The sequence below is a fragment of the Eschrichtius robustus genome, chromosome 12 (assembly GCF_028021215.1).
Source record: "Eschrichtius robustus isolate mEscRob2 chromosome 12, mEscRob2.pri, whole genome shotgun sequence".
In the NCBI taxonomy this organism is placed as follows: domain Eukaryota; kingdom Metazoa; phylum Chordata; class Mammalia; order Artiodactyla; family Eschrichtiidae; genus Eschrichtius; species Eschrichtius robustus.
This window is the reverse complement of record NC_090835.1, coordinates 39,770,184-39,797,082: the sequence shown is the minus strand read 5'-3', so window position 1 is coordinate 39,797,082 and position 26,899 is coordinate 39,770,184. Positions and strand designations below refer to the sequence as shown.

The 26,899-nt window shown below is 44.4% G+C and overlaps 1 protein-coding gene across 4 annotated transcripts in view; it reads right to left on the bottom strand.

Moving 5' to 3' along the window:
- The window catches only part of IP6K2 (inositol hexakisphosphate kinase 2), a 30,115-nt gene extending 8,896 nt beyond the window's left edge, over positions 1-21,219 (bottom strand). For 2 of the 4 annotated variants that reach the window (XM_068558139.1, XM_068558142.1), the window contains exon 1: positions 21,122-21,219. The gene's annotated coding sequence lies outside the window, so the exon portion shown is untranslated. Of the gene's footprint in view, positions 1-19,452; positions 19,677-21,121 lie in introns of those variants that run through there. The other 2 variants (XM_068558140.1, XM_068558141.1) reach the window with 2 other exon arrangements.
- Between the last annotated feature and the right edge of the window lie 5,680 nt (positions 21,220-26,899).

The window sequence follows — 26,899 nt, the reverse complement described above, 5'->3', positions numbered from 1 at the left end:
AGTGACAACGGAGTTGGAAAGGGACAGGAACCGCCTTAGAGGTGCTAGCCCTCCTCTTCCAGCAGAAAGACAAAAACAGCTTGAGCTCCCGCGGGGTCCCGCCCACGCCGCCCACTTCGGCCCCGCCTCCTCCCACAGAAACAAGCAGCCAGAGCTCTCCCCCGCGGGCCCAAGCCGACTGGCAGGGACAGGTTGCGGGACCCTTAAACAGCACCAATCACCCCACCAGGCGTTAGAAAGCCACTACCGCGAAGCCACGACGACGAAATTGTGATTTTAGGTAAAATCACAATTTCAAACCTAATATTCTGATTAAATCTTACCATTTTCTAATAAAATTGTTAAACTTACAGAAATTGACATCCAAGTCCCTCCGTTAATTATATAAATATATTTTAATAGACTTTATTTTTTTAGAGCAGTTTTAGGTTCACGGCAAAATTGAGAAAATACTGAGATTTCCCATCTGCCCCGCATATGCATGGATAGCCTCCTCCATTATCAATATCCCCCATCAGAGTGGTACACTTGTTACATATGATGATGAATCTATACTGATACAGCACCATAGTCTACATTAGGGTTCACTCTTGGTTGTTAATTATGTTTTTATAAAATGCATTTAAAGGGAAAACCTACTTATGCACCATCTAGTAAGATTTACTCCCCCAGGGTGCGCACACTGCCCTGCTCAAAGCCAAAGACAAGCCCCATTAACCTTATTAGCAGTGGAGCTTGGGCCTAGCTTTAATGATTAACGTCTGTATCGAAAAACAACTGATCGAGGCTGGCTAACTCCTTTTAAAAAGATACACAGTATTCTAGGTCACCAACTATTTTTATCCGTTCTATCCCCATCTCCAAAAGCTGGGGCTCAACCTTTAAACCAAAGTTGCATTCTTGGGGCACTCAGGGGTCTCTTTCACTGAGATCCAGGAACTTAGACCTGACTTCAGATCCCCAAGCACAACGGATCTCAGCAAAGCACACCTCTATGCGCCTGTGGACCGTTTCAGGGTATGTCAACCTCATTCTGTTTTCTGTCTATAATTTACAGACTACACAGTTGCTACTAGCACTACTAACGGGGCTTGGGCTACATTTCAGTATCTGTACAGGTTTCTTACTGGGAACTCCTCCAACTCCCATGACTCCAACTGAGATGGTGGTGGTGAGAATGGGTTGGTTGGAGATTTGCCCACTGTCCTCTAAGGTGGGTAAAGCACCCCAGTCTATGCTAGGCTCACTATAGGAACTTACTTCATATGGTCCTCGGGATACTTTCTATGAGGTAGACACCTCTCTCCCTATTGGAAACAATGAAGCTGATTCTGGGAGCTGAGGAAACTCATCCAGGGCTAGGGACAAGAAGCCACAGTTTCCAAATGAACCTCAATCTGTTGGATGCCCCCACATGGCTGCCACTGGGGCCCAAAGTCTCTGGCACATCTGCCTTGGTATAGCACTTAAAAGTATATGGGACATTTACCTTGTCCTGTGACAGTGCTTTCACCGTGTATTTATATTTTCTGTTTATAAAGCAGCCTCTTTTAATGAGTTTAGGGACTTCACTGGTGGCGCAGTGGTAAAAAATCTACCTGCCAATGCAGGGGACAGGGGTTCGAGCCCTGGTCTGGGAAGATCCCACATGCCATGGAGCAACTAAGCCCGTGCTCCACAACTACTGAGCCTGCACTCTAGGGCCTGAGAGCCACATCTACTGAGCCCATGCACCGCAACTACTGAAGCCCATGCGCTCTAGAGCCTGTGCTCCACCACAGGAGAAGCCACCACGATGAGAAGCCCATGCACTACAACGAAGAGTAGCCCCCGCTCACAGCAACTAGAGAAAGCCCACGCGTAGCAACAAAGACCCAACGCAGCCAAAAAATAAATTAAGTAATTTTAAAAATAAATAAATAAAGAGTTTAGCTGGTGTTAATCTCTTCCTTTCAGAGAGAACCGACAGTGGGCGCCCATTGGACTCAAGGATTAGGAATCAATAAGCTTTCCTATATGCAAAGAGCAGAATACCAAAGGTTCTGATTTCTCACCTGGCACTACCTTCTCATTGCAGAAGCCCTCAGGAGGGCATGTGCTGTGAGGAGTCCCAAGACACAACACAGGCAATCAGCTCGAAGGATGAGTACCTTCCAGCCATTCCAGGCTCTCTCCGGAAGGTGGAGCTCTGAGATGCTTGGCCACGCAAGCCCTTTAGGTTTATAGAGACCAGTTCACACCAGTTTTTCAGTAGTGAAAAAGACCTCTTGAGTAAGAGCAACACAAAAGGAAAGCTACTGACTCATGATCGGTCTACCAGTACCCAAGCAAGAACCAGGTACCATAATTATGAAACCGTGAAAGCACAAGATGCTCCCCATGGGCCAGGCTTTAGAAACACAATTCAAACCTTTCATAAACGTGTAAAACTCCTTTTGTTACTACAGCAATGCCGACACCAATGCAATCCCTTTCCAATTCTGTTCAAGATTCCTTAAATGTATTCAATTAAGTAGAAAAAAAATCTCTCTCCAGGCATCTCTCTTACCCTTTCCCCACCTCCAGCGAAAAATCCAAAACAAAAACTGGTCCTTCATGGCAGCTCTCTGGAGTATGGTTCGTGGGTGTGGCTGGAGGCTGAAAAGCCCAGTGAGGGTCTATACCTCCTTCTCCCAGGTCTCCCATGTGTTCATTAGCTGCTGGAACTTTGACACAGAACCTTGCCAACCCTCCCGCCAGCACCCAACTCTGGCAGTCCACAGGACATTGCTCCCCAGAGAAGAATCATCATCTTAGGTAGAGAGGCAAGGAAAATAAGGCCCTTTCTCGCCTGTGCCAAGCCTGATGACAGAGGAAACTCCTAAATGGTAGAATTAGGGAGAAAATTGATCCTGTAGTGAGGTGGAGCCAGATTCTAGTCCCAGTTCTGCCATTCAATTGCTTGGAGGAAGATTCCAAGTCCCTGCTCCCTTTGGGTTCCAGTTTTCTGGCCTGTAAAATGAGGAGGAGAGGCCTGGGGTAGATCTCTACTCTGTGGGTAGTATAATCAAATTAGTGAGTGGTAATCAGCAGTTTGTTTTAATCAAATAGGAAAAAAACAGTAAAAATCATTGCATTGCACATAATAAGGTAAGTCCTGTTTTGTGATTCTTTGATTTCAATTATGTTCAATCTCTCAATATGAAGATAACTATGGCTTCTCTATACAACATACTTCTTACATTTGGGGCTTCAGACAAAGAAATGGAGCTTTTGTTCTAGGGTCCCTTACGGACCCTATCCCTGTGGGAAAATGAAGGATCAACTTCCCAAGGATTACACCCCAGATCAGCTTCTTCTCTAGTGGCTTCAGCCTGGTCAGAAGAAAGAAAAATGCCCAAAGCACCTGCTCTGTTTCACTGCTACTCTTTTTCTGTTCCACATGTGGTTTGAGCAGTTGGATCTCTTAAAGGTTTTTAAACATCTGAGGTCTAAGGCCCAGTTTCCCAGGAATCCTAGAATATTAATGGTTACTGAGAAGTCCATGTGATGTGTGGACCCGGTATCTAGTGAGATAGGGAATAACCATAAAACACTGGCTTCAGATTTAGCATCTATTTTAGCTTTCCACATTGCCTCACGTTTGTCCATGAAACTATCGATAGGTAAGAAACACAGAACATGATTCATCCTAGGACAGGACATAGATTTCCCCCACAGCCCATCTCCCTAAATCTATCAAATTAGTTTAAGGATCTGCTGGAAACAATGCCTTAATAGTCTTAACTTATAAAATATTGCAAATAAAACAACTATGACTCATGAAAACCCCTGGGCCCTTAGCTCACACATCTAGAATGTGGTTAATGAGGCTACAAATGGGATCTGCTGGGGCCACTTACTCCGCCTCAAGAAAAGCCCCAGGGTTGGGCAGTCACAGGAGATGGTGTGAAGCACACTAGCCCAATGGTGGAAGAATAACCTTCACCATCTGCACCTCCTCTCCATGAGCCCAGAGCCACTGCCCACATCTGCACACATCCATACACAACCCATGACTATACCACCAGGGTCAGTCACTGGAATTCTCAAACGTTGCTGGTGGGAATAAAAGAAGTACAGCCACCTTGGAAAACAGTTTGGCAGTTTCTTATTAAGTTAGACATATACTTATCATATGACCCAGTAATCCTACTCATAGGTATTTACCTAAAAGAAATGAAAATGAATGTCCACATAAAGACTTGTAGACGAATGTTCACAGCAGCACTATTCACAATAGCCAAAAGGTGGGAACAACCCAAATGTCCATCAAATGGGTGAATGAATAAACAAACTGTGGTGTATCCATATAATGGAATATTATTCAGCAATAAAAGGAATGTATTGATATATGCAACAACAAAGATTAATCACAAAAGCATTATGTTAACTGAAAAAAGCCAATCACAAAAGACTATATACTGTGTGATTCCATTTTTACGACATTCAAGAAAAAGCAAAACTGTAATAGCAGAAAGTAGATAAGCAGTTGCCAGGGGGCAGAGGTAGGGGAATAGGACTGACTGCAAAGAGGTCCAAGAGAACTTTTAGGGGTAATGAAGATGTTCTATGCTGTGACTGGAACAGTGATTACATGGCTGCATAAATTTGTCAAAACTCATCAAATTATAGACTTAAAAATCAATGAATCTTGGGGCTTCCCTGGTAGCGCACTGGTTAAGAAGCCGCCTGCCAATGCAAGGGACACGGGTTTGAGCCCTGGCCTGGGAAGATCCCACATGTCGCAGAGCAACTAAGCCCGTGTGCCACAACTACTGAGCCTGTGCTCTAGAGCCCGCAAGCCACAACTACTGAGCCCGCAAGCCACAACTACTGAGCCCACGTGCCACAACTACTGAAGCCCGCACACCTGGAGCCCATGCTCCGCAACAAGAGAAGCCACGACAATGAGAAGCCTGCGCACCGCAACGAAGAGTAACCCCCGCTCACAGCAATGACGACGCAACACAGCCAGAAATAAAAAAAAAAATTAATTAATTAAAATAAATAAATAAATAAAATCAATGAATCTTATTGTATATAAATTATATTTCAATAAACAGCTTGAATTTTTTCTTTTTTAATTTACAAAACTTTCATAAGTACAAATTATTTTAATAATCAGAAAAGACTGTAATTAAAAGATCATATTAGCTGTTAAATAGTTTTTTTTTAAATAAATTTAATTTATTTATTTTTGGCTGTGTTGGGTCTTCATTCCTGCACACGGGTTTTCTCTAGTTGTGGTGAGCGGGGGCTACTCTGCGTTGGGGTGTGCGGGCTTCTCATTGCGGTGGCTTCTATTGTTGCAGAGCACGGGCTCTAGGCACGCAGGCTTCAGTAGTTGTGGCACGTGGACTCAGCAGTTGTGGCCTGAGGGCTTATTTGCTCCGCGGCATGTGGGATCTTCCCAGACCAGGGCTCGAACCCGTGTCCCCTGCATTGGCAGGCAGATTCTTAACCACTGCGCCACAAGGGAAGTTCCAGTTATCTTTTTTAATTCTTGTAAAGCCAAAGCAAAAGCATACTTTACACACAAATGGGCAGAACAGAAGCATAACGGTCCAATAAGCCTTTCAGTAAAACACCCATGACAAAAGAAAAATCAACAGCAAATCCGCTCCAATTATACTGGCTTTCTTGTTATTTCTCAAACATGCTTGATACATACCTACCTCAGGGTCTCTGTCCTTGCCATTCCCTCTGCTTGGTGCACTTTTCCCCAGATATCTCCCTGGCTCACTCTCGTACCTCCTTCAGCTCTTTATGCAAATATCACCTCTTTAATGAAGTCTTCCTTAGCCACCCCATCTAAAAGTGCCATATCTCCCCACCCACATTCCTTACACAACCGCGCTTTATTTTCTCCTCAGCACTTATCACCACCTAACATACTATATGTTTTATTTGTCCTGTTTATTTTCTGTCTCCTCCACTCTGCCCCACCAGAAAATAAAGTCCATAAAGTCAGACATTTTGGACTGCTCTGTTTACTGCTGAATCTCCAGAGCCCAGAAGAGCACCAGCACCGAGTAAGCACTCCACAGGATGTGCCTCAAATCACTACTGCGTCATGAATACCTGCTGCACACAGATCAACAGAGAACTCAAAAGGCACCCACTGCAATTATCCAAACCCACACCAACCGCACAGGGAATACAATCGTTAAAAAGCGGCACGCCACACACTTTACAAAATGCATTCTGAGCATCGGCTGGGTATTAATTTTGCATTTATAATCTCCCACCTTATTAAGTCTGCACTAACTGGGGAGTATAAATGAAGGACCCTGCACCTGAATACTCATCTGGTTCCTGCTGGTGTGGAAACATCTCATGTAAACAAAGCCTAAACTCTTAATCTAATGACAACCAACCTCTTGGAAAATTCTCTCTTGTAGAAAATCAGGCAGAAGAACGGTCACTGAAGAATAAACTTTTAAAATGTGGATACGAGAAGATTAAAATCCTATCATAGTTTAAAACAAATATACTAGTTAGCATTCAGAAATTCTGTGTTAGTATTGAGTTGACATCCCAAAGACCCAAGGCTTTCAGGTTGCTAAGTTATCACTGAAAGATAATTATCCCCATCTTTTGCAGGCAAAGCAAAGAAAGGCCATGGGGTTGGTGCTGAGTATTTGCTGAAGGCCTTTTCAGCAATGCTGGTGGGTCTGCCATCCAGCTTCAAACAAGGTGTCTCTGCAAGACAGTGCAGGCGAAAAATTATTCCCTCCGTGACCTGGACTTCTAAAAAAGCTGGGCAGCAGATAAGGCACAATCCTTGGTGACAAAATGAATAAACCAAAAGGAGATTTAGCAAAATAAAGCCAGGAAGGAAGAAGAAAGCTGTTAATGTTTGCCTTGTGGGAGGCACCAAGGAAGGTGGCTGACCAGACTGACCCATTTGGGTCATGGCATCAAACTACACCAACCCCAGGAAAACTCCCACCGCTGCTCCATAAAAATCAGGTCCTGGCAGGACATCTCTTGTACCCCAACACGAACGCACTCACCTCCACATCCAGCAATACGAAAGTGCATGATAGACTATTAGGATACTATAAAACATTGTTTATCACTTTTATATTTTTAAAACAATCTGATATTCTCTTCAATTAAAAGAAGCAAGATACAGGGAATTCCCTAGTGGTCCAGTGGTTAGGACTCCATGCTTTTACTGCCAGGGCCCAGGTTGGATCCCTGGTCAGGGAACTAAGATCCTGCAAACCATGTGGGGCAGCCAAAAAAAAAAAAAAAAAGGAAGATACAAAATTGTATAATCTATGATATTAGCTGAACTATGTCATAAGACTTACAGAGGAAAAGACTGGCAAAAAGTTCCAGCTTTGCCACTAAATTGTACACTTAGAAGTGGTTAAAATGGTAAATTTTATGTTATGTTCATTTTACTACACACCGAAAAACCCTAAAAACAAAAATACCAGCTACTCACAGGGGTCATGGCTGCCCACCCCCTCCCAAGGCCCTGGAGTCACTGGATAAAAAATGTTGAATGCCTTGAAGTCTCACAGCTGATATATGAAAAAAATTTGACAAACGTTTCCCAAATTTGATGACAACCCTAAAAATTTACATGACATATGATGAATCGTGAGGCTGAAAGAAACTGTTCTAAGTTGTCAATAATAGAAAGCAGATGGGGGGCTTTCCTGGTGGCGCAGTGGTTGAGAATCTGCCTGCCAATGCACGGGACACGGGTTCGCGCCCTGGTCTGGGAAGATCCCACATGCCGCGGAGCGACTGGGCCCGTGAGCCACAACTGCTGAGCCTGCGCGTCTGGAGCCTGTGCTCCGCAACAAGAGAGGCCGCGATGGTGAGAGGCCCGCGCACCATGATGAAGAGTGGCCCCCGCTTGCCGCAACTGGAGAAAGCCCTCGCACAGAAACGAAGACCCAACACAGCCATAAATAAATACATAAATAAATAAAATATTTAAAAAAAAAAAAAAAAAAGAAAGCAGATGGGACTTCCCTGGTGGTCCAGTGATTAAGAATCCACCTTCCAGGACTTCCCTGGTGGCGCAGTGGTTAAGAATCCGCCTGCCAGTGCAGGGGACATCGGTTTGAGCCCTGGTCCGGGAAGATCCCACATGCTGCAGAGCAACGAAACCTGTGCGCCGCAACTACTGAGCCTGCACTCTAGAGCCCAGGAGCCACAACTACTGAGCCCGTGTGCCTAGAGCCTGTGCTCCACAACAAGAGAATGAGAAACCCACGTACCACAATGAAGAGTAGCCCCCGCTCGCCACAACGAGAAAGCCCACGCAGCAATGAAGACCCAACGCAGCCAAATTAATTAATTAATTAAAAAAAAAAAAAAGAAAAGAATCTGCCTTCCAATGCAGGGGATGGGGGTTCAATCCCTGGTTGGGTAACTAAGATCTCGCATGCCGCAACCAAGACCTGATACAGACAAATAAATACATAAATTTTTTTTTTTAGTTTTTTTTTGGGGGGGGGCTTTTTATTTATTTATTTATTTTTGCTGTGTTGGATCTTCGTTTCTGTGCGAGGGCTTTCTCTAGTTGCGGCAAGTGGGGGCCACTCTTCATCGAGGTGCGCGGGCCTCTCACTATCGCGGCCTCTCTTGTTGCGGAGCACAGGCTCCAGACGCGCAGGCTCAGTAATTGTGGCTCACGGGCCCAGCTGCTCCGCGGCATGTGGGATCTTCCGGGACCAGGGCTCGAACCCGTGTCCCCTGCATTGGCAGGCGGATTCTTAACCACTGCGCCACCAGGGAAGCCCCATAAATATTTTTTAAAAAATAAATTTTAAAAATTGTAACAGGTGTTATCCTACAATAAATTTAAATGACAGCTAACAAATGAAATAAATTTATGGAAAGCAAATGACAATTAACCACCCTAGAGTAGTGACTATGTGACCTTTTTATTTTATTATTTATTTTATTTTTAAATTTTTTGGCTGCGATGTGCGGCATGCAGGATATTAGTTCCCTGACCAGGGATTGAACCTGTGCCCTTGCAATGGAAGCGCAGAGTCCTAACCACTGGACCGCCAGGGAAGTCCCTATGTGCCATTTTTATAGAAAAATTATGACACTGCTGTCATAGAATGAGGCAGTCAATATGCTGCTCAGAAATGTAGGGAAAAAATATTGTACTATTGATTTTTGAAATGTGTAACTTTTTGTGTTTTCTTTTTTCAATCCAAACATTTACTGTCTTACATTATTGGGGGTTTTTTTTCATTTTTTTTTTAAATTTAATTAATTAATTAATTAATTTTTGGCTGTGTTGGGTCTTCGTTTCTGTGCAAGGGCTTTCTCTAGTTGCGGCAAGCGCGGGCCACTCTTCATCGCGGTGCGCGGGCCTCTCACTATCGCGGCCTCTCTTGTTGGCGGAGCACAAGCTCCAGACGCGCAGGCTCAGTAGTTGTGGCTCACGGGCCTAGTTGCTCCGCGGCATGTGGGATCTTCCCAGACCAGGGCTCGAACCCGTGTCCCCTGCATTGGCAGGCAGATTCTCAACCACTGCGCCACCAGGGAAGCCCTTTTTTTTTTTTTTAAATTTTTATTGGAGTATAGTTGATTTACAATGTTGTGTTAGTTTCAGGTGTACAGCAAAGTGAATCAGTTATACATATACATATATTCACTCTTTTTTTTAGATTCTTTTCCCATATAGACCATTACAGAGTATTGAGTACAGTTCCCTGTGCTATACAGTTGGTCTTTATTAGTTATTTATTTTATATATAGAAGTATATATATGTCAATCCCAATCTCCCAATTTATCGCTCCCCTCCCCTTTCCCCTGGTAACCATAAGTTTGTTTTCTACATCTGTAACTCTATTTCTGTTTTGTAGATAAGTTCACTTTCTTACCTTATTGTTTTCACAATTGTAAATTCTTTTGTTTAAAGACGGTACTTATAATTATATATTTATATAAATCAATTATATATATTTGTTACACTATATAAACTTCAGCCACCACAAAAGCTGGATCTGCCCAGTACTAAGTGGTAAGATTGTTATTCCCATCTCTTCAGTTTTCTGAATGTTCCAAACTTCTTGAAATTTTCTCGAACTCAGAGCATGTGTTTGTTACCTTTATAATTGGGAGTGAAAATATTAGGGGGAAAAATAATTCACTACAACTGAAATAAGAAACCCAGATGGCTGCTCAGCCCTTGAAGGTTTTAAACTCATCTGCCAAAAAACCCCGATGCAACCCACACTGCATGCTCAGAGCTCCACTCCATGATGGAGACCCTAGGAGACCGACCACATGTAAACAAGGGAGGATAATAACCCCAACACATCCTGTCCCTAAAATGTGTACAAGGTGCTGAAAGGTCAGAGGAGGAAGTGACCAACTCAATCTTCAGTGACAATGGGATACAACCATGTCAGAGAAAAGAGTTACCGTTTACCAAGCTGTTAGTCTGTTCTGTAACTCCCTCCCTCCTATGACAGCCTTCTGGAGTAGATACTAAGATCACTCCCACTACAGATGGGTGCACTGAGGCACCAGATCACCTAGGACTCATCATGGAAAATGACAGGTACTTTGAGATGAAAGAGTCACTGCTAAGAAGGCTGGAAGGGTCACCCCCATGTCATAGCAGGCGCAGGTTCCACCAAAGAATGCAGCAGGGCCAGAGAGACAAGACACAGAAGCCTTGTATTAACTTGACACAAATGCCTGGGGTCCAACACCAGGTGTTCATTTCCCCCCTCATCAGCATTTTATTCTTGTTTTTTTTTTTTTTTTTTTAAATTTATTTGGCTGCGCCAGATCTTAGTTGCAGCACGCAGGATGGGATCTTCATTGCCGCGTGCAGGCTCTTCCTTGCGGCATGTGGGATCTTTTTTAGTTGCAGCATGCAAACTCTTAGTTGAGGCGTGTGGGATCTAGCTCCCTGACCAGGGATGGAACCCGGGCCCCCTGCACTGGGAGCATGGAATCTTAGCCACAGGACCACAGGGAAGTCCCTTTATTCTAGTTTTAATAAAGGAGAAACTACAAGTTGCAAGTTGTAAGTGGAAGTATTTCACGAAAAGTCACAACAATGCAGATCCTTCCACCAATTCTGAGGGACAAATGAAACAGCAGATTCTGTTCCAAAAATCCGGACAAGCTATTCCGTAAGGGAAACAGCAGCCTCTCAGAGGTTTCTCTGTCGAACCAGCAGCATGATCACACTGCCCCATCTCTTTGCCTCATCAGACCAGATTTCTGGAATGAAAGACTAGAGGGTCCCAATATGGAGGGGGACAGGGAGAAGGAGCTTTCAGCCTACCTAGAAATATGTTCCTCAGTTACAATGCTTGAATTACAGAGTTTTGGCAATTTAAAAAGTTTTTCTAGCTAAAACTGGAGCACTACTCCTTCAAGAAAATCTAAATTATTGATTCTAAGGTGTCACATGTCCCCTTTATCAGAATATCAAATTTACTTATAAATACCTACATGTATTCCATACACACACCAAGAATTATCAGTCCTCCTTAAAAAGCCTGTTTCCCCTCTTCAAGGGCAATTTTCCATCTCCAGTCTCCTCCTCCTTGATGCAGACTACAACTCCCACCACCATGTGGGAAACATACACAACAGGAACATGCAGAAGTGACCCTTGAAGACTATGGCCAAAATTGTTCTGAGGTCTCGATCTATGGGGGACTTTCCTACCTTAGTCATGGTTCTCTCATGTGCCAGTTAAGTAACAGTCCATTAGCTTCAGGCAAGATTATATGCTCCCTGCCTGTGGTCAATGTTTACCCCTGCTCATTTCTCAGCCAGTTCCCAAACCAGATGACACATGAACTCATCCTCTGAAACTAGTGGTGCCAAAAATGATTCAGTCCTCATGGCCAGCCACAGAACCCAGGCAGCCCCGACCCGCCCAGGCCAGCACAATGAGGGCTGTACCTGCTGGTGGAGGGACACGTGTGACCTGTGCTACACCAGATCCTGTGCCCAGAGGGCACAACTTCCTCTGGGTCCTCACAACACCTCACTCAGGTAAATACTCCCCTCAAGGGTCTGCTAAGCATCCCAGGCTAACAGCATCAACATGGCAGCTTTGATCACCCAACTACTCTAAGTACAGTCAGTGCTCCTCCATGACCAGCCAGGAAAAGAACGAGATATGGGAGTGGGAAAATTCCTGACACCGCATAGGTCATAGCACTATATCTTAACACATGACCATTTGTCAATCATCTTCTATGAGTCCTGAGATTTCTTTCCACAATAAGGCACAGCAAAATATTAAAAACTTCTTTAGGGAAATCAAGTTCAACTGCACCCATAGTTCTGAAGCAAATTACACACTGACTCCTTTGGAATCACCCAGCTTGTGAGAAGGGCAATGACTTCAGTCAGTCAACAGACATGAGGATTGGGAGGGAAGGCCAAAGGGGCACTTCCACTTTTGATATTTTACCACTATTCCCTTTCTTTGGTTCTATGCAAAGAGCCTAAGGTATTTTCAAAGTAAAAATACTCTTTGAGAGCGAGATAAATCATTCCCGGGAGAGGGGTAGCCTGTTCCTTCCTTTCCCAGCCCTCATCTGCCCCAGATGTGTTGGCCACATCCATCAGTTTTTCAGGGCCCAGAGTCTGTCAGGTGGCAGCTGGCACCTCTGCAGCATGTAGGTGCAGCATCCCAAGCCACCCATAAAACCTAGCACAGGTTCTACAAAGGGCAGGAGCATCTCAAAGAACCTAAGGGAGAGATATGTGTGTTCTCATGCTCCGATAAGGACACAGAGCAAGAAAAACCCACACCTTCAGCAGGGGGTTGGCAAGCACCTCAGCTGTCTCTCTAGAGGCACTCACCTTGGAGAATAGACACTGTTCGTGAAAGGACAACTTTCACTGCCTTATATGTAAAACCTCTATTCATAACAGAAGAAAAACTGAAAATGTTCAACAAGAACCAACTAACTGGGCTTCCCTGGTGGTGCAGTGGTTAAGAATCCGCCTGCCAATGCAGGGGACATGGGTTCGAGCCCTGGTCTGGGAAGATCCCACATGCCGTGGAGCAACTAAGCCCGTGCGCCACAACTACTGAGCCTGCGCTCTAGAGCCCGTGAGCCACAACGACGGAAGCCCGCGCGCCTAGAGCCTGTGCTCCGCAGCAAGAGAAGCCACCGCAATGAGAAGCTGGCGCACAAGGAAGAGTAGCCCCTGCTCGCCACAACTAGAGAAAGCCTGCGCGCAGCAACAAAGACCCAATGCAGCCAAAAATAAAAATAAATAAAATAAATTTAAAAGAAAAAAAAACCTAACTTAGGTAGACAGTAATCTCGGCAATGTGCAAGTAAGTGCTTTAACAGTTATTGGTGTATGTTTTTCCTGTCAGGTTACTCAAGCTCATAAAAACATACATTCTTTGGCCAAGTATACTTCATCCATCTCTCTTCTTCCTTTGTTGCTTACTCGGGCAATCTCTCAAGGAAACAGTATGATTATGTTTAGCACTAGAGCCAACAGATATGGGGTCCACACACCTCCATGGGCACCCTGTAAAAGAAGCTGAACTGTGAACTCTCGCTCATGAGAGGGGAAGGAGGAGTAAGGCACAGTCCACATATACCAAGTTTAAAGCACATTAAGCAAATGGGTATCAAAGTGAAAGCCGGCAGGCTTGGACTTAGGTTAATCCCAAGACAAATGTTGCTGCAGCCTCAGCAAAAACACTGAATTTGTATAGACATGACCTGGGATCTCAATCAGAGACTGGGACAGATGAGAAGGTGGGAAGGTTTTAGTAAAAATGCATATCCAATGTTAGTTTTATACTTGTAAAACAAAAATAGTCTATTACTCCTATAAAACAAACATTGCAGGGCGATTCAAGATTTCTGCATTCCCCAAGAGAGTATGACAAGCACACCCAGCCCATGGGGTCACCTCATTTCTGAGTGTGCAGCTGTGGACAGGAAAGCCCTGTGGCCCTGGAGCAGCCCATCTTAAAGATGAACAAGGCTCAAGGCAAGGGGCTGTGGTGGGGTTAAGACAGACTGATGTGGCTCAGGGGGTTTGCCTTTGGGATCCAGCTCAGGTACTGAGCGGGCACATTCTTGAAAACTACGTGCAGAAATAACACTAGAGCCAAGTGTTCTGCTTCCTGGTCTCTAACACATCTTATTCCATTAAAAGAAAAGTTCTACTCTTCCTTAGGCTTGGGATTGGCCACTCAATTTCTACAACAAGTATTTGTCTCAAGTAAGGTAAACAGATGGATACACAGAGAATACAGGTAATACTAAATGATCTCCCATTTGATCAATTATGAGTTTCAGTTAAATACATTCACAAGACGAGTTAAAAAAAATCCAGCAGTGCAAAGAAAGCTTTGTGAATTTGCCACGACAGAGAGCAAGCAGAAGAGGCCCAGGCTGACTCCAGTTGCCCAAAGGGGCTTGTGAAAGCAGGTACTGGAGCTCTGTCTCCAAGTCAGAAAGGTTTCAAGAAAACCCAAAGCCTGAAATCCTTCCATCCAGAGTGGGATGAGACTTCTGACCACCTTGCAGAGTGGCCAGGAATGAAAAGAACACAGGTAAAAGACGTAGCACAGTGAGGGTGTTAGGCAAGGCAGCCGTAGCTGCTATCATTTTTACTTTTTGTGGGTGGGTGCTGTAGGTGTTGACCACATCACTTCTACAACAGCTACATTTCACTAGCACAAAATCAAATCAAGGCATGACTTTTCTGTTGTTACCAGGTGCTTATTTTGCTACCTGTTCTGACCTGGATACCACATTTAGAAGTTATCATACTCCCAACCATTTCAGTCTTAACCAAGGGGCATCTTGTTGGCATAAAGAACAAAAACTCTTGGATTTCCCTGGTGGTCCAGTGGTTAAGACTGTGTGCTTCCAATGCAGGGGGCATGGGTTCGATCCCTAGATGGGGAAGTTCCACATGCCGCGGCCAAACAAACAAACAAACAAACAGAACAAAAACTCTTTCTTGTCACTAGAATATTAACTTTTGGCCGTCATATACCAATAATGCTGGGGAGAGATGTTACTACTTGTTTTCCATAGCTTAATCCTTACTTATAAGAGTGAATTAGCATAACTTCAATTGGAAGAGAACACTATTAATGAAAATTTCTCCAAAGAGATTGGAGAAAATATCTGCAAACAAAAAAAAAAATGAACCCAAGGTGCACCTGAGCAGTATGTGAGGCATGGTCAGGGCCAACAAATTCTTGTAAGCTGAGTAAGTCAAAGTCCTAAACCTCCAATCTCCCATGTAGAAAATGGCAAAATGATAAAGTGCTACAGCCTCCCTGGTCACAAAGCAACTACCTTTGGAACATACCACCACATCTGACAATAGGATCAGCGGGGCAGCACCGACTTGCTTTCTCTCTCCAGTCCTGAAGTGTAACACAGTGCAGTAGTGTCCTTTCAAACATGTCAGGGTGAGAGGACTTTCAGGAAGACCGACGGGCCAGTGGGGAGGGGGGCTACAATGGGAATGAGGGATACAGGATTTCTTTGGGAGGAATTATATGGTATGTGAACTATATCTCAATAAAGCTGTCATTTTAAAAAATCAACACAGTAAAAGGGTCGCACTGCAGAGGTCACAACCAGCTTGGGGTAAAGGTTCCAGCGACAATGTCACATCTCCAACACTGAGAGGGGAGAAGGAGTGTTTAAGAGGAAAGCACCTCCAAAAGTGGCTACGGGAATGGCAAAGATGCAAGCAAGCAAGTTGGAGCAGAACTACTTCATGAACTATGTGGGTAAAAAGCATAACTTCTAAAGGAATACATTATTCTAGATAACTAAATATGTATGTGAAAATTAAAATAACAAATATTACAAGAAATCCAACTTTCAAGTACCTCTCTGTAAGTTTATACACTTGAGTTGTACCACAAAATTATTTTAAAATCTCTCTCACAGGGGACTTACCTGGTGGTCCAGTGGTAAAGAATCCGCCTTGCAATGCAGGGGACCTGGGTTTGATCCCTGGTCAGGGAACTAAGATCCCACATGCTGTGGGGCAACTAAGCCCACGCACCACAACTACTGAGCTCACGCACCACAACTACTGAGCTCGCACCCCTCAACTAGAGCCTGCGTGCTGCAAACTACAGAGCCCACGCGCTCTGGAACCCGCGCGCCACAACTACAGAGCCCACGCACCCTGCAGCTTGCGTGCCACAACTAGAGAGAAGCCCGCGCGCCGCAAGGAAAGATCCCACGTGCCGCAACTAAGACCCGACACAGCCAAAAATAAGTAAAATAAGTAATAAATTAAAAAATAAAATAAAATAAAATCTCCCTGACAAATTGAGGCCTGCCTTATACTTGGGTATAAATGGTGTTTTACCTATTCTTGGTGCCTGCCTTCATCTGTAAACCAGTCATGGTAGTTTTATGTAGGTGCCATAAGGTGGGAACAAGATTAAAAAATCTAGCCTACTGCCTGGCTTACATGCAATGCACTCCTCAAACGTGAGCTATCCTCTGTCCACCATTCCAGTTCCTACAAAAAGTCCAATGGAAGATGGAGGCCAGAGGGTGGACTTGACAGTATAAGTGGATGAGGGCATGTTAAGCCTGCACTTGTGCGAGGCGGATGAAGAAACGGGGCTTCCGCAACAGGCAGAGGAATGGAGTACCAAGGGACATCCTGCTTAGCTCTTAAAAAAGACATTTTTAAACTGGTTCAAGTGTGATAAAATGACCACCATTATTAGTTTGGGGTCTCTTTATCCTGTAGATTTTCTTCAGTGCATTTTTCTATTCTTTCCACAAATAGGATCGGGCTATACGTGTTGTTTTGCCTTTTTTTTCCCAAGTAAAATCAGCTTTATTTTTCTCACCTAACTTTAAAAAAACAGTGATAAAATACTCACAATATAAAATTTACCATTTTAAATATTTTGGGGTGTACAGTTCTGTGGCATGAAGTACATCCACACTGTTGTGCAATAATCACCACTATCTCCAGAACTTTTTCATCATCTCAAACTGCAACTATATACATTAAATAATAAATCCCCACTCTCCCTACCCCCCAGCCCCTGGTAACCACCATTCAACTTGCTGTCTCTACAAATTTGAGTACTCCAGTTTCCCATATAAGTAGAATCATTCAATAGTTGTCCTCTGTTTTGCCATTTCCCCCCCAACTAAACTATATGACTTAGACATCTTGCTACCTCTGTCTATATATGAGTCCTTTTAAAGGCTGCATAATAGTCACACAAAATCATAATGTATTTATCGACTTCCCTACTGACACTATTTCCAACTTTTTTCTTACCATAATAATGCAGTGAGCATCCTTGTATCTGTCTTTGCACACCTGTGAAGTATTTTTGTACGAAAAAGTCCTAGAAGTAGAATTGCTGGGAGCATAGATTTTAAAAGATCGCACCCACTGTTTCACTCTGACCCAACCTATAAAGTATATGAGCCACTGGATTCTGGAGTATGGTGGCGACATTTTATGTTAGGAAAAATAACCAGGCAGAGAGACAAGGAAAAACCTGGCTTCAGAGAGGCTCTGCCTTCAACTGCTGGGCAGGGGGTGGCGGGAAAACATCCTGACAGCCCTCAGGTTCTAGGGTCACCAAGACATCAGGACTGCTATCTCCAGACACCTGTCTCAGACCTCTTTAATGTAACCTCCCCTACTCAGTGGCATACATGGCAGGGCACAGGGTCTCCTGTCTTCTCCACTGCACCCACAGAGCCAGCTGCCCTGCCCAGCCTACACAGAAGAATCAAGGAAGGAGGGGGAGAAGGTAAAGAAGCAGGACTTGGTAGATGGCGAGGTGTAGCACACTGTCCTTAACCCTTGAGGGAGCAACAGACCCCCTAGAGAATCTGAGACAACTGTGGGACTCTCCTGAAAATTCACACCCTCACTGAACTCTGCATACAGTTTGTGGAGCGGGCAACTACGGACCCTATCTTCAGAATCCCTGATTCAGGGAATCAAATTAGAGGGATGAGTCAGATACTGAGTCTTCACAACAAGTCAGAACAAGGATGTTTTGTTCATGAAGTCAGAAACAGCTGAGAAGATAGTGAGTTGAGCTGCAGACACTTAAATACAAGGGATGATCAAGCAATCAAGAAGAAATGTACAGCAGACAGCTGGAAGCAGTGGGAGTGAAGCTTGAGTGAACTTAACTTGAAAACAGATTTGGGAATTACCTACAAAGGGACGGCAGAAGGCACCCCAAGAGTAATGTGCAAAGAAAGAAGAGCACTGGGTCGAGGCCCCCATAATTGTGAACAGCCTGTGAGCAGAGGGTGCAACGTCAGTGTGAGAGAAGGAGGTCTGTAAGGAGACAAGGAGCAAAACATCTTCATCCTCCTGGAGGCCAAAGGTAAGAATCTCCTCTCTGTTCCACATGGAATATCTGGACCACATGACACAGAGAGAGGAGGAGGCTCTTGCACTGTGTGGCCCTATAGGTCCCTGACAGCCCTCAGAGTTCACCGTCTGGGGCTCACTTTTCAATGAGCCTTGGCAGTTCCAACACAACTTCTTCACTGAAAAGATATACAGGTGTGACTCCTTCAAACCCAGCCACCAGAGTCAAAAGGTCTCAAGCACAGGGTGTGATCAGCAAAAGCCAGCATATGGGAACCCCTACAGGATAAATGACAGTTGTTCGAACAGATAAATTACAAAACAGAGTAAGCATATATAAATTTAAGAGACAAAAGAGACACTTCAATCAAATGCCATATGCAGACTTTATCTGGATCCCAGTTTGAACAAACCAACTATAAAAAAATAATGAGACTATCAGGGACATTTGACCATGACTGAATATTTGAAAAAAAAAATTAAGGAATTATCATTGTATTTTAGGCATAATAATGGTGTAAAAACCATGGGTAGCTCCTTGTCTTAGAGATACACAATGAAATACTTTTGGATAATATACACTTTGGGGATAGGTTTCCTAAAAAATTCAGCTTTTTTTTTTTTTTTTTTTTTTTAAAGGGGAGGGGAGGAAGGCAGAGTGTAAATGAAACAAGATTGGCTAGGAGTTGGTAACTGCAGAAGCTGGTGATGGATGGATGGTTGACAAACCCAAACCAAGTATCCATCATTTTAGGAGACTCTTTTTGTTCAAATTCTGAGGTAAACGCTAAATTCAATATTGCGGGAAAAGGCCCCTTCCTTGCTACCAGAATGTATTACAAAACACTAGTACTACTTGTTACTTTTATTACTTGGTATGCAAATAGGCAAAAATATAATTTATTTAAAAAACAAAAACATGCTTTAAAATGTAATCACATGAAAGCAATCATCTACTACACAAAAATGTGTTCAATTTGTCTAAGGTGATTACCCCACTAGGTAAAACAACATCACTTAAAGGAAAAATTCTTCCCCAGTGCATCCTCTTTATGAACCAAACAATGGAAATTTTTCACCTCAGCAAGCTGGCCTCAGGGAGGCTCATCCCTGTTGCCTAGATAGGGGTGATATCTCCCTCCGGTGCTTACGGAAGGCTCTGGCACCCCTCGCACCCCTCTGCAAAGAAGACTGGTTAAGGTTCATCGTCAGTAGTTGTGCCTTCCTCACACATTCCACTGCTCAGACAGATATGGGGCTGGTATACCATGTACTTGTCTGTCACCTGCGAAGCCTTGAAACAAAAAGAAGTCTATTACATTTGCTAAACTGGTTTTTACAATTGTATCAACTCCAGTCCTAGCTCTCATTCACCTTATTTCTAACAATTCCTGAGAATTCTAGTCTAAAGTCACAAAGCAGGTCAACCAACTGGAGTAACAGTTAACCATTCAACTGACTTTTGCCTCCAGAAAAAGTTACTAAGGGATCCACTGGCCTATCACATCACTATGATAAAGTATTCATTTTGCTCAGTTTCTAATTCTGGTAGTGGTTGAAGTTAAAACAATAACAATACTGCCCTGAAACTTCTCGTTAAATACTTAACACCAGATTACAGGATGCAATTACACAAACTCCACAGCAGCAACCTAGGTAAATAAGCATTTTAGTTCACTTAAAATGTTACCCTGCTAAAAATGCAAATACAGCAAATAATTAAATACTAGAATTCATCAAAACTACTGTAATCATGGCGCTTTATACAAAGTATCATAAAACTTGTGATCTGCATTTCTGTTACCACTTTTTAGAAGTTTCAGTACTTAAAACTATTTTCTCAGATGATTTTATCTTGTTCTTGTTCTATGTACATTTTGTTACCAAAATGTTTCATTCCAATCAGTGACTAGTTTTATTTCCCCGGTATTTAAGAGCACTAGATTTTACTGGTTTTTACATTTTCTTTTCACAACATTTGGACTCATTTTTCTGCAATTCGGCTTTAATATATGAAACTGAATAAAAGCCAAAAATGAAACAAATCATTAGGACGCAAAAGACAAAAAACTGTCTGTAATCCAACGTGAACGAAATGAAAGCTCCATCCATGGTGAAGCTGATCACTATTAAGAAGATGTCCCCGGATCCATTTTAGGACTTTTTGGGATAAGAAGGTTAGGTGTGCAGATTCCCCCACCAGACACCAGCTGACAAGCCCAACTGACATTCAACACTCAAAATGGCTGCACATCTGCAGGCCGCAGGTAACCGTACCTGAGGCGTTGGGCTGACTTCTCCAGCCAAAGACGCAAGGAGACCCCCGTCAATAACCCGGGAGATCGTGGACGCCAATGTCCTGGGGAGACCCCCTCAATGACCCGGGAGATCTTGCCCTCCGCAATGACTGGAGACTTCAATGACAGGGGGAGATCCCGCACCACCAAAATATCCGGGAAACCCCCCCCCCCACAATGACCAGGGAAGATCCTGCCCGTCAAAACCAGGGGAAATCGTCTCTCCCCAATAACCTGAAGAAATAATGCCTCTCTCAAATGACCCGGGGAAATCTGGCCCCACAAGGACCCTGAGAGATCTCTCCTACTCCCATCATCGCGGGAGAGCCCCTCCCAAAAAACCAGGGGACACCCCTAATGACCAGAGACCTCACTCCCCGACGACCCGGAGAAACCCTCCTCCAAAGCCCCTGGGGCGGCAGAGCGGTAGGCCGAGCAGAGCGGGCGTTACCTGCTACCTCAGCCGGTCCCGCGGAGCTTCCGTCCTATTGTTTCTCTCCCACCAAGATGGCGGCCGCTGCGGCGAGCCCCGCCCCCCGCGCCTCACTCCCGGAGCCCCTCACTATTGGCTCGCACCGGGAGCCCAGCTCGCGGACTGGGCGGCCCAAAAAGCGCTGTTGCTAGGGCGCCTGGATTCGTTGTAGCGGCTCCCGGAAGGGGCGGTGCATTGGGGCGGGGTTAGCGAGAGGGGTGGAGTCTTGTCTGCCTCCCTGGGAGAGAGTGGCCAAGGAGGTCAGGTTGGGTGGACAGGTGGGCTTCGAGCCCAGGGGTGCAATACGGGATGCCAGGGGTACAGATGGGTCAGCCAACTGTACCATTTTTCCTGGGTCCCAGCGGTTTCCTAGGATGCAGGACTTTCAATATTAACACTGAGACAGTCTGCAGCAATCTGGGAAGTTGGTCACCCTAGCAGATGGATGGACAGAGGACTGGATGTGGCTGGACAGAAGGATGGACAAAAGAGTGGCTGTAGACGGTGGACAAAGGGCGGTTGTATGCACAGGTGGACAGATGACTGGATGTAGATGGATGGACAAATGACTAGATATAGAGGGGTGAACAGAGGAGCGGCTGTATAGTCCTTTGTGGAGTGGTGCGTGACCCAGTGTCCAACCCAGGTTCCACCACGCTCCACACTACAGAGCTTGTCTGAAGCTCGTTTGCCCTGGGCCCTGTGTTAGCCAGAAGGTCTCCCACCTGAGTTAATATCATTGTGGCTGGCAAAAGCAAGGGAGGATGAGGATGCTACTGAGAGTGGGTAGAGCCTCCTACCTGTTCTCTGCTCTTTTAAAAAATCCCTGTGTGCTGGCAGTTTGCAGAGGTGTGGATTCATGCATATACTCATTCATTCAACAACTATTTATGGAGCACCTACGCTCTGTGCTGGAAATACAGCAGCGAACAAAAACAGTAGGAAAAAAAAAAAAGCCTGCCCTTATGAGGATAGGCAGGAAAGATTTCCTGTGACCTGCTGATCTCTCCTCTCTTGGAAGCACAATCCCTGTGTGGCTTCCAGGGCCCCATGCCCTCCTGGTTTCCTCTGACCTCACTGGTTCCTCCTCTTCACCTTTTCTCTGTCTACACTATCGCTCTCATAATCTTACCCAGGGTCATGGCTTCAAATTCCACTTACATGTCTATCACTCCCAAAGGTGTATGTCCGGTCAGACCTTTTCTGAGTGCCAGACTCAATGTCCAGCTATGGACTAGGGACCTGCACTCTGACTTCCTCTTGGCACCTCAAACTCAACTTGTGCCACCCTAGCTCCAGCTCATCCCCCAAACCTACTCCACCCCAACTCCCCCAGCTAAAGTGATGGCAGCTCAGTCCTTCCTACTGTTCAGGCCAAACACCTCAGACTTTGTCTTGACTACTTTCTTTCCCACTTACATTCAATGCATCAGGAAGTCCCGTTGTTTCCATCACATCATCTACCCAGAATGAGACCACTTCTTGCCAGGTCCATGGCTTCCACCTAGTCCAAGCCACCACCATCTCTCCCCAGGACAATGTCACAGCCACATCCCAGTCTTTTGCTGCTGCCCTTGCCACCTTCAGTCGGTTCTCCACACATCAGCCTATGAATACATGAGTCAGAACCTCTCATACACAGCTCGGAACCCTGCAGTAGCAACTCCCCCAAAGAAAAGCCAGAGCTGGCAAGGGCTCCATTATTCCCCATTACCTCTCTGCCTGCATCTCCTTTGTTCACCTCCAGAAGCACTGCTCATCTCCTAAAGTTTCTCACGTGTCACACTCTGTGCACTCTCATGTCTCAAGTGGAAATTTCTTTTGCTCATGGATGTATCCTGACCATCTCAAACACCAAGTAAGCTCCAGAAATACCTGTTGACTGACTAAATAAAAAGAATGCCATGTGGTATTAAGTGATAAAAAATAAAATGGGGCAGTGGGATGTTGTGGCAGGATGAGAGTGCCCCAGACCAAGGCTAGCCCTGGGTCAGGCCAAGAAGGCCCCCCACACCCAGTGGAATTACACCCGGCCCAGCTCCTGCTCCTGTTCCCTGTCTGTGGCTTCAGGACCTGCAGTGGCTGCTGTAGCTACAGAATAAAAGCCCAACAGGCACCAGTCATTCAGGCCTTCACAAACAGGCACTGCCCCTTCCTCTGCCCACCCAATCTCCCATTCCAGTGCTCCCATGGGTGGGGAGGAAACTGGACAGGGCAAGGTCTCCCTGGGGGCAGTCCCAGTCTTAATTCACTCTTCCATTCCTTCCATAAGTGCTTAGCGAGGGCTTACTGGGGCTAGACACTGGGTACATGGCAAGAATGGACACAGCAAGAATTCAAATGATTTACAGAGTCCTTACCATCCAGCGGGGAGTGGATGGGGGAGTGTGTGAAGGATGAATACAGCAAATAACTAATTATGGGCAGAGTGAATACAGTGGAGGAAAGGAACCAAGCTGATGTACAGAGTATGGTGTTTATGTCTAAGGCAGCAGGAAAGGTGAATCTGAGAAGTGGACATCAGAGCTAAGATCAACCAAAGGCATGACTGATCAGGGAAAGATCTAAGAGAAATCATTCCTGGCAGAAAGCATAGCAAGTGCAAAGACCCCAAGGAAAGCACAATTTTGGCATGGTGGACGATTATGAAGATTGTGATTGGGTCTAATGGAAGAAATAGCTCAGAGCTCAATGAAAAGATGCACAGAGCACAAAGGCATGAGGGAACAGACCAGAGATTTGGGGGCCAAATCCAGGAATCCTGATGTGCAAACAATAGGAGTTCCCGACATGAAGAAAATGCTGTGTTTGCATATGGGAGGTATTGACCACATTCCCAGGCAGTATGGAAGGGAAAGACTATAGTAAAATTCTTAAACTTCAAGGAGAAAGAGGACATTGTACAAGCTCCCAGATGGATAAGACAAGTTATCTACCAAGGAAGAAGAGCCAGCTGTTCTCGAACTCTCCCCCTTAACACAGGCACACTATCTGCTACCTATGCCCAGCCAAGGGACAGTCCTCATACCTGGAGAGAGAAGGTAGCCACTAATGGAATGGAAAAGTACTAGAATTTCCTAATTACCAAAGAAAAATTAAATGAATGGCATCTTCTTAAAAGAGAGAGGGAATTCCCTGATGGTCCACTGGTTAGGACACGGAGCTCTCACTGCCGGGGCCCCAGGCAATCCCTGGTCAGGGAACTAAGATCCTGAAAGCTTTGAGGTGTGGCCAAAAAAAAAAAAAAAAGAGAGAGAGAGAAAAGGAAAGGAAAGTTATAAGTTAGCTGTATGAAATTGCTAGTATTCAACTGTTTTGACCTATAAAAATGGTAGTTTCGAATAGTTCAACTGAATAAAAAGATGAAACCACAAAGTAAAAAAATAAGAAAGTAATTATGGAATGAGCAAAGTCAAGCATATTTATCATACTAAATAGGGACACCCTGAACCCCCTTTAAAGACCTAGAGACTGGGTTAGATAAACAAAACCCTGCCACATACTATTTATAAGAAAGACACTTGAAACCACAAGAAAAGAAAAGGCTGAAAATAAAGGAGTTGGCAAAGAGTGAGGTCAGGCCAGCACAAACTAGAAGAGAGCAGGAGTAGCCAGTGACATTAAAGAAGGTAGGATTTAAGGTGACAGGCATTGAGCAAAATAAAGAGGACCACTACCTAACAAAGGCACAATTTATGAAAAAGATATGAAATATAAAATAATCATAAGTCAACATACACCAGGTACTAAAACTTTTTTCTTTTTAATGAGGAACTAGACAACATTGGCATTAACACTATTATTATTACACATTGGCTTAGAGTTCTAGCAAATGTAACAAGGCAAGAAAATGAAATGTTATAAATATTGGAAAGAAAGAGAGTACACACTGTCTCTTTAGTTAATGCCATGATTGTAAATCTAGAAAATCCAAAGGACTTTCTTGAAAACTACTACAATTAATAAGAGAAAATTTAAGGTGATAAATACAAGAAAAATATATTTAAAATAATAGCATTTACTAAAAATAAGCCTCTAGAAATAAATAAAAACAAGAAAAACATTCAATTTACAATAACTATAAAATATTTAGGAATAAATTATTAAGAAAAGTATAGGAACTGTACAGGTGGGAAACCTATAAAATCTTATTAAAGGGGACTTCCCTGGTGGTCCAGTGGTAAAGAATCTGCCTTCCAATGTAGGGGACCCGGGTTCGATCCCTGTCAGGGAACTAAGATCCCACATGCCCCAGGGCAACTAAGCCCCCGCGCCACAACTACTGAGCTCCTGAACCTCAACTGGAGAGCCTGCGTGCCACAGACTACAGAGCCCACCCGCCCTGGAGCCCACGCACCACAACTAGAGAAGAGAAAACTGCCCGCCACAACTAGAGAGAAGCCTGTGCACCGCAAGGAAAGATGTCACATGCCTCAACAAAGATCCCGCGTGCTGCTACTAAGATCCCACGCAGCCAAAAATAAATAAAAAATAAGTCGTAAAAAAAAATCTTATTAAAGGACATGAAACCTATAGAATATTACTAAAGGATAAGATATGAACAAGTGGAAAGACATACTAAATTCATGATATGGTATGTGGTCCAGATCTCAGCCCTCAGCTGTCTCCCTCTGAAAATGGTCCTTGGCAGAAGGCAGCCACCTCACCCAAGGTTAACCACCCCACTCTGAAGGTAACCTTCTGCCCTCCTAGCTACTACTTCTCCTGCAGAGGTAACCACTATTCTGACTTCCGTTACCATAGATAAATTTTGCACACTTAAAATTTCATATATATTGAATTATACAATATGTACTTTTTTGGTGTCTGGCTTTTTTATTCAATGTTGTGTCTATGAGTTTCATCCATATTATTGTGTATTGCTATAGTCTTATCTCTTTTGTGTCTATATAGTATTCCATTACATGACTATACCACAAATTATCCATCTGTTCTACTGTTGATAGCCATCTAGACTGATTCCAGATTTTGGCTAGCATGAATATAGTTTCCATAGATGTTTCTTCACGTGTCTTTTCGTGGACACAAACCATTCATTTCTGCAGCATATAACCCAGGGTGTTTTTGACCCTTCCACCATCATCCTTCGCATGCTGCCTTTTGTCTTCATGCTTGTGGGCCCAGCTTTGCTAGGTAGTTACTGTCTCTCCAGACATCACATTAGTATTCAAAGCAGGAGGAAATCCTGCTGTTGGCACCAGCCACATCTTTCCCCTTTATCAGGTAAGCAAACAGCTCCCCAGAACTCCCAGCAGACTTATATTTGTTATTTTTTATTTTTTAAATTAATTAATTAATTAATTAACTTTTGGCTGTGTTGGGTCTTTGTTGCTGCCCATGGGCTTTCTCTAGTTGCTGCAAGCGGGGCTACTCTGTTGCGGTGCGTGGGCTTCTCATTGCAGTGGCTTCTCCTGTTGCGGAGCATGGGCTTCAGTAGTTGTGGCGCACGGGCTTAGTTGCTCCGTGGCATGTGGGATCTTCCCGGACCAGGGCTCGAACCTGTGTCCCCTGCATTGGCAGGCAGATTCTTAACCACTGCGCCACCAGGGAAATCCCTAGCAGACTTATATTTATTTTTTCAGTGACTAAAACTGGGTCATTTGTGGCCACCCGTAGGTGCAAGGAGGCTGAGAGTTCAGGGAATGGAGTCAGGGAATCACTTGAGACTGGACACTTGCCACCCTGGAAAAAATCCAGATTTGTTAGCAAAGATGAAGGAGAAAAAGCTATTGGGAG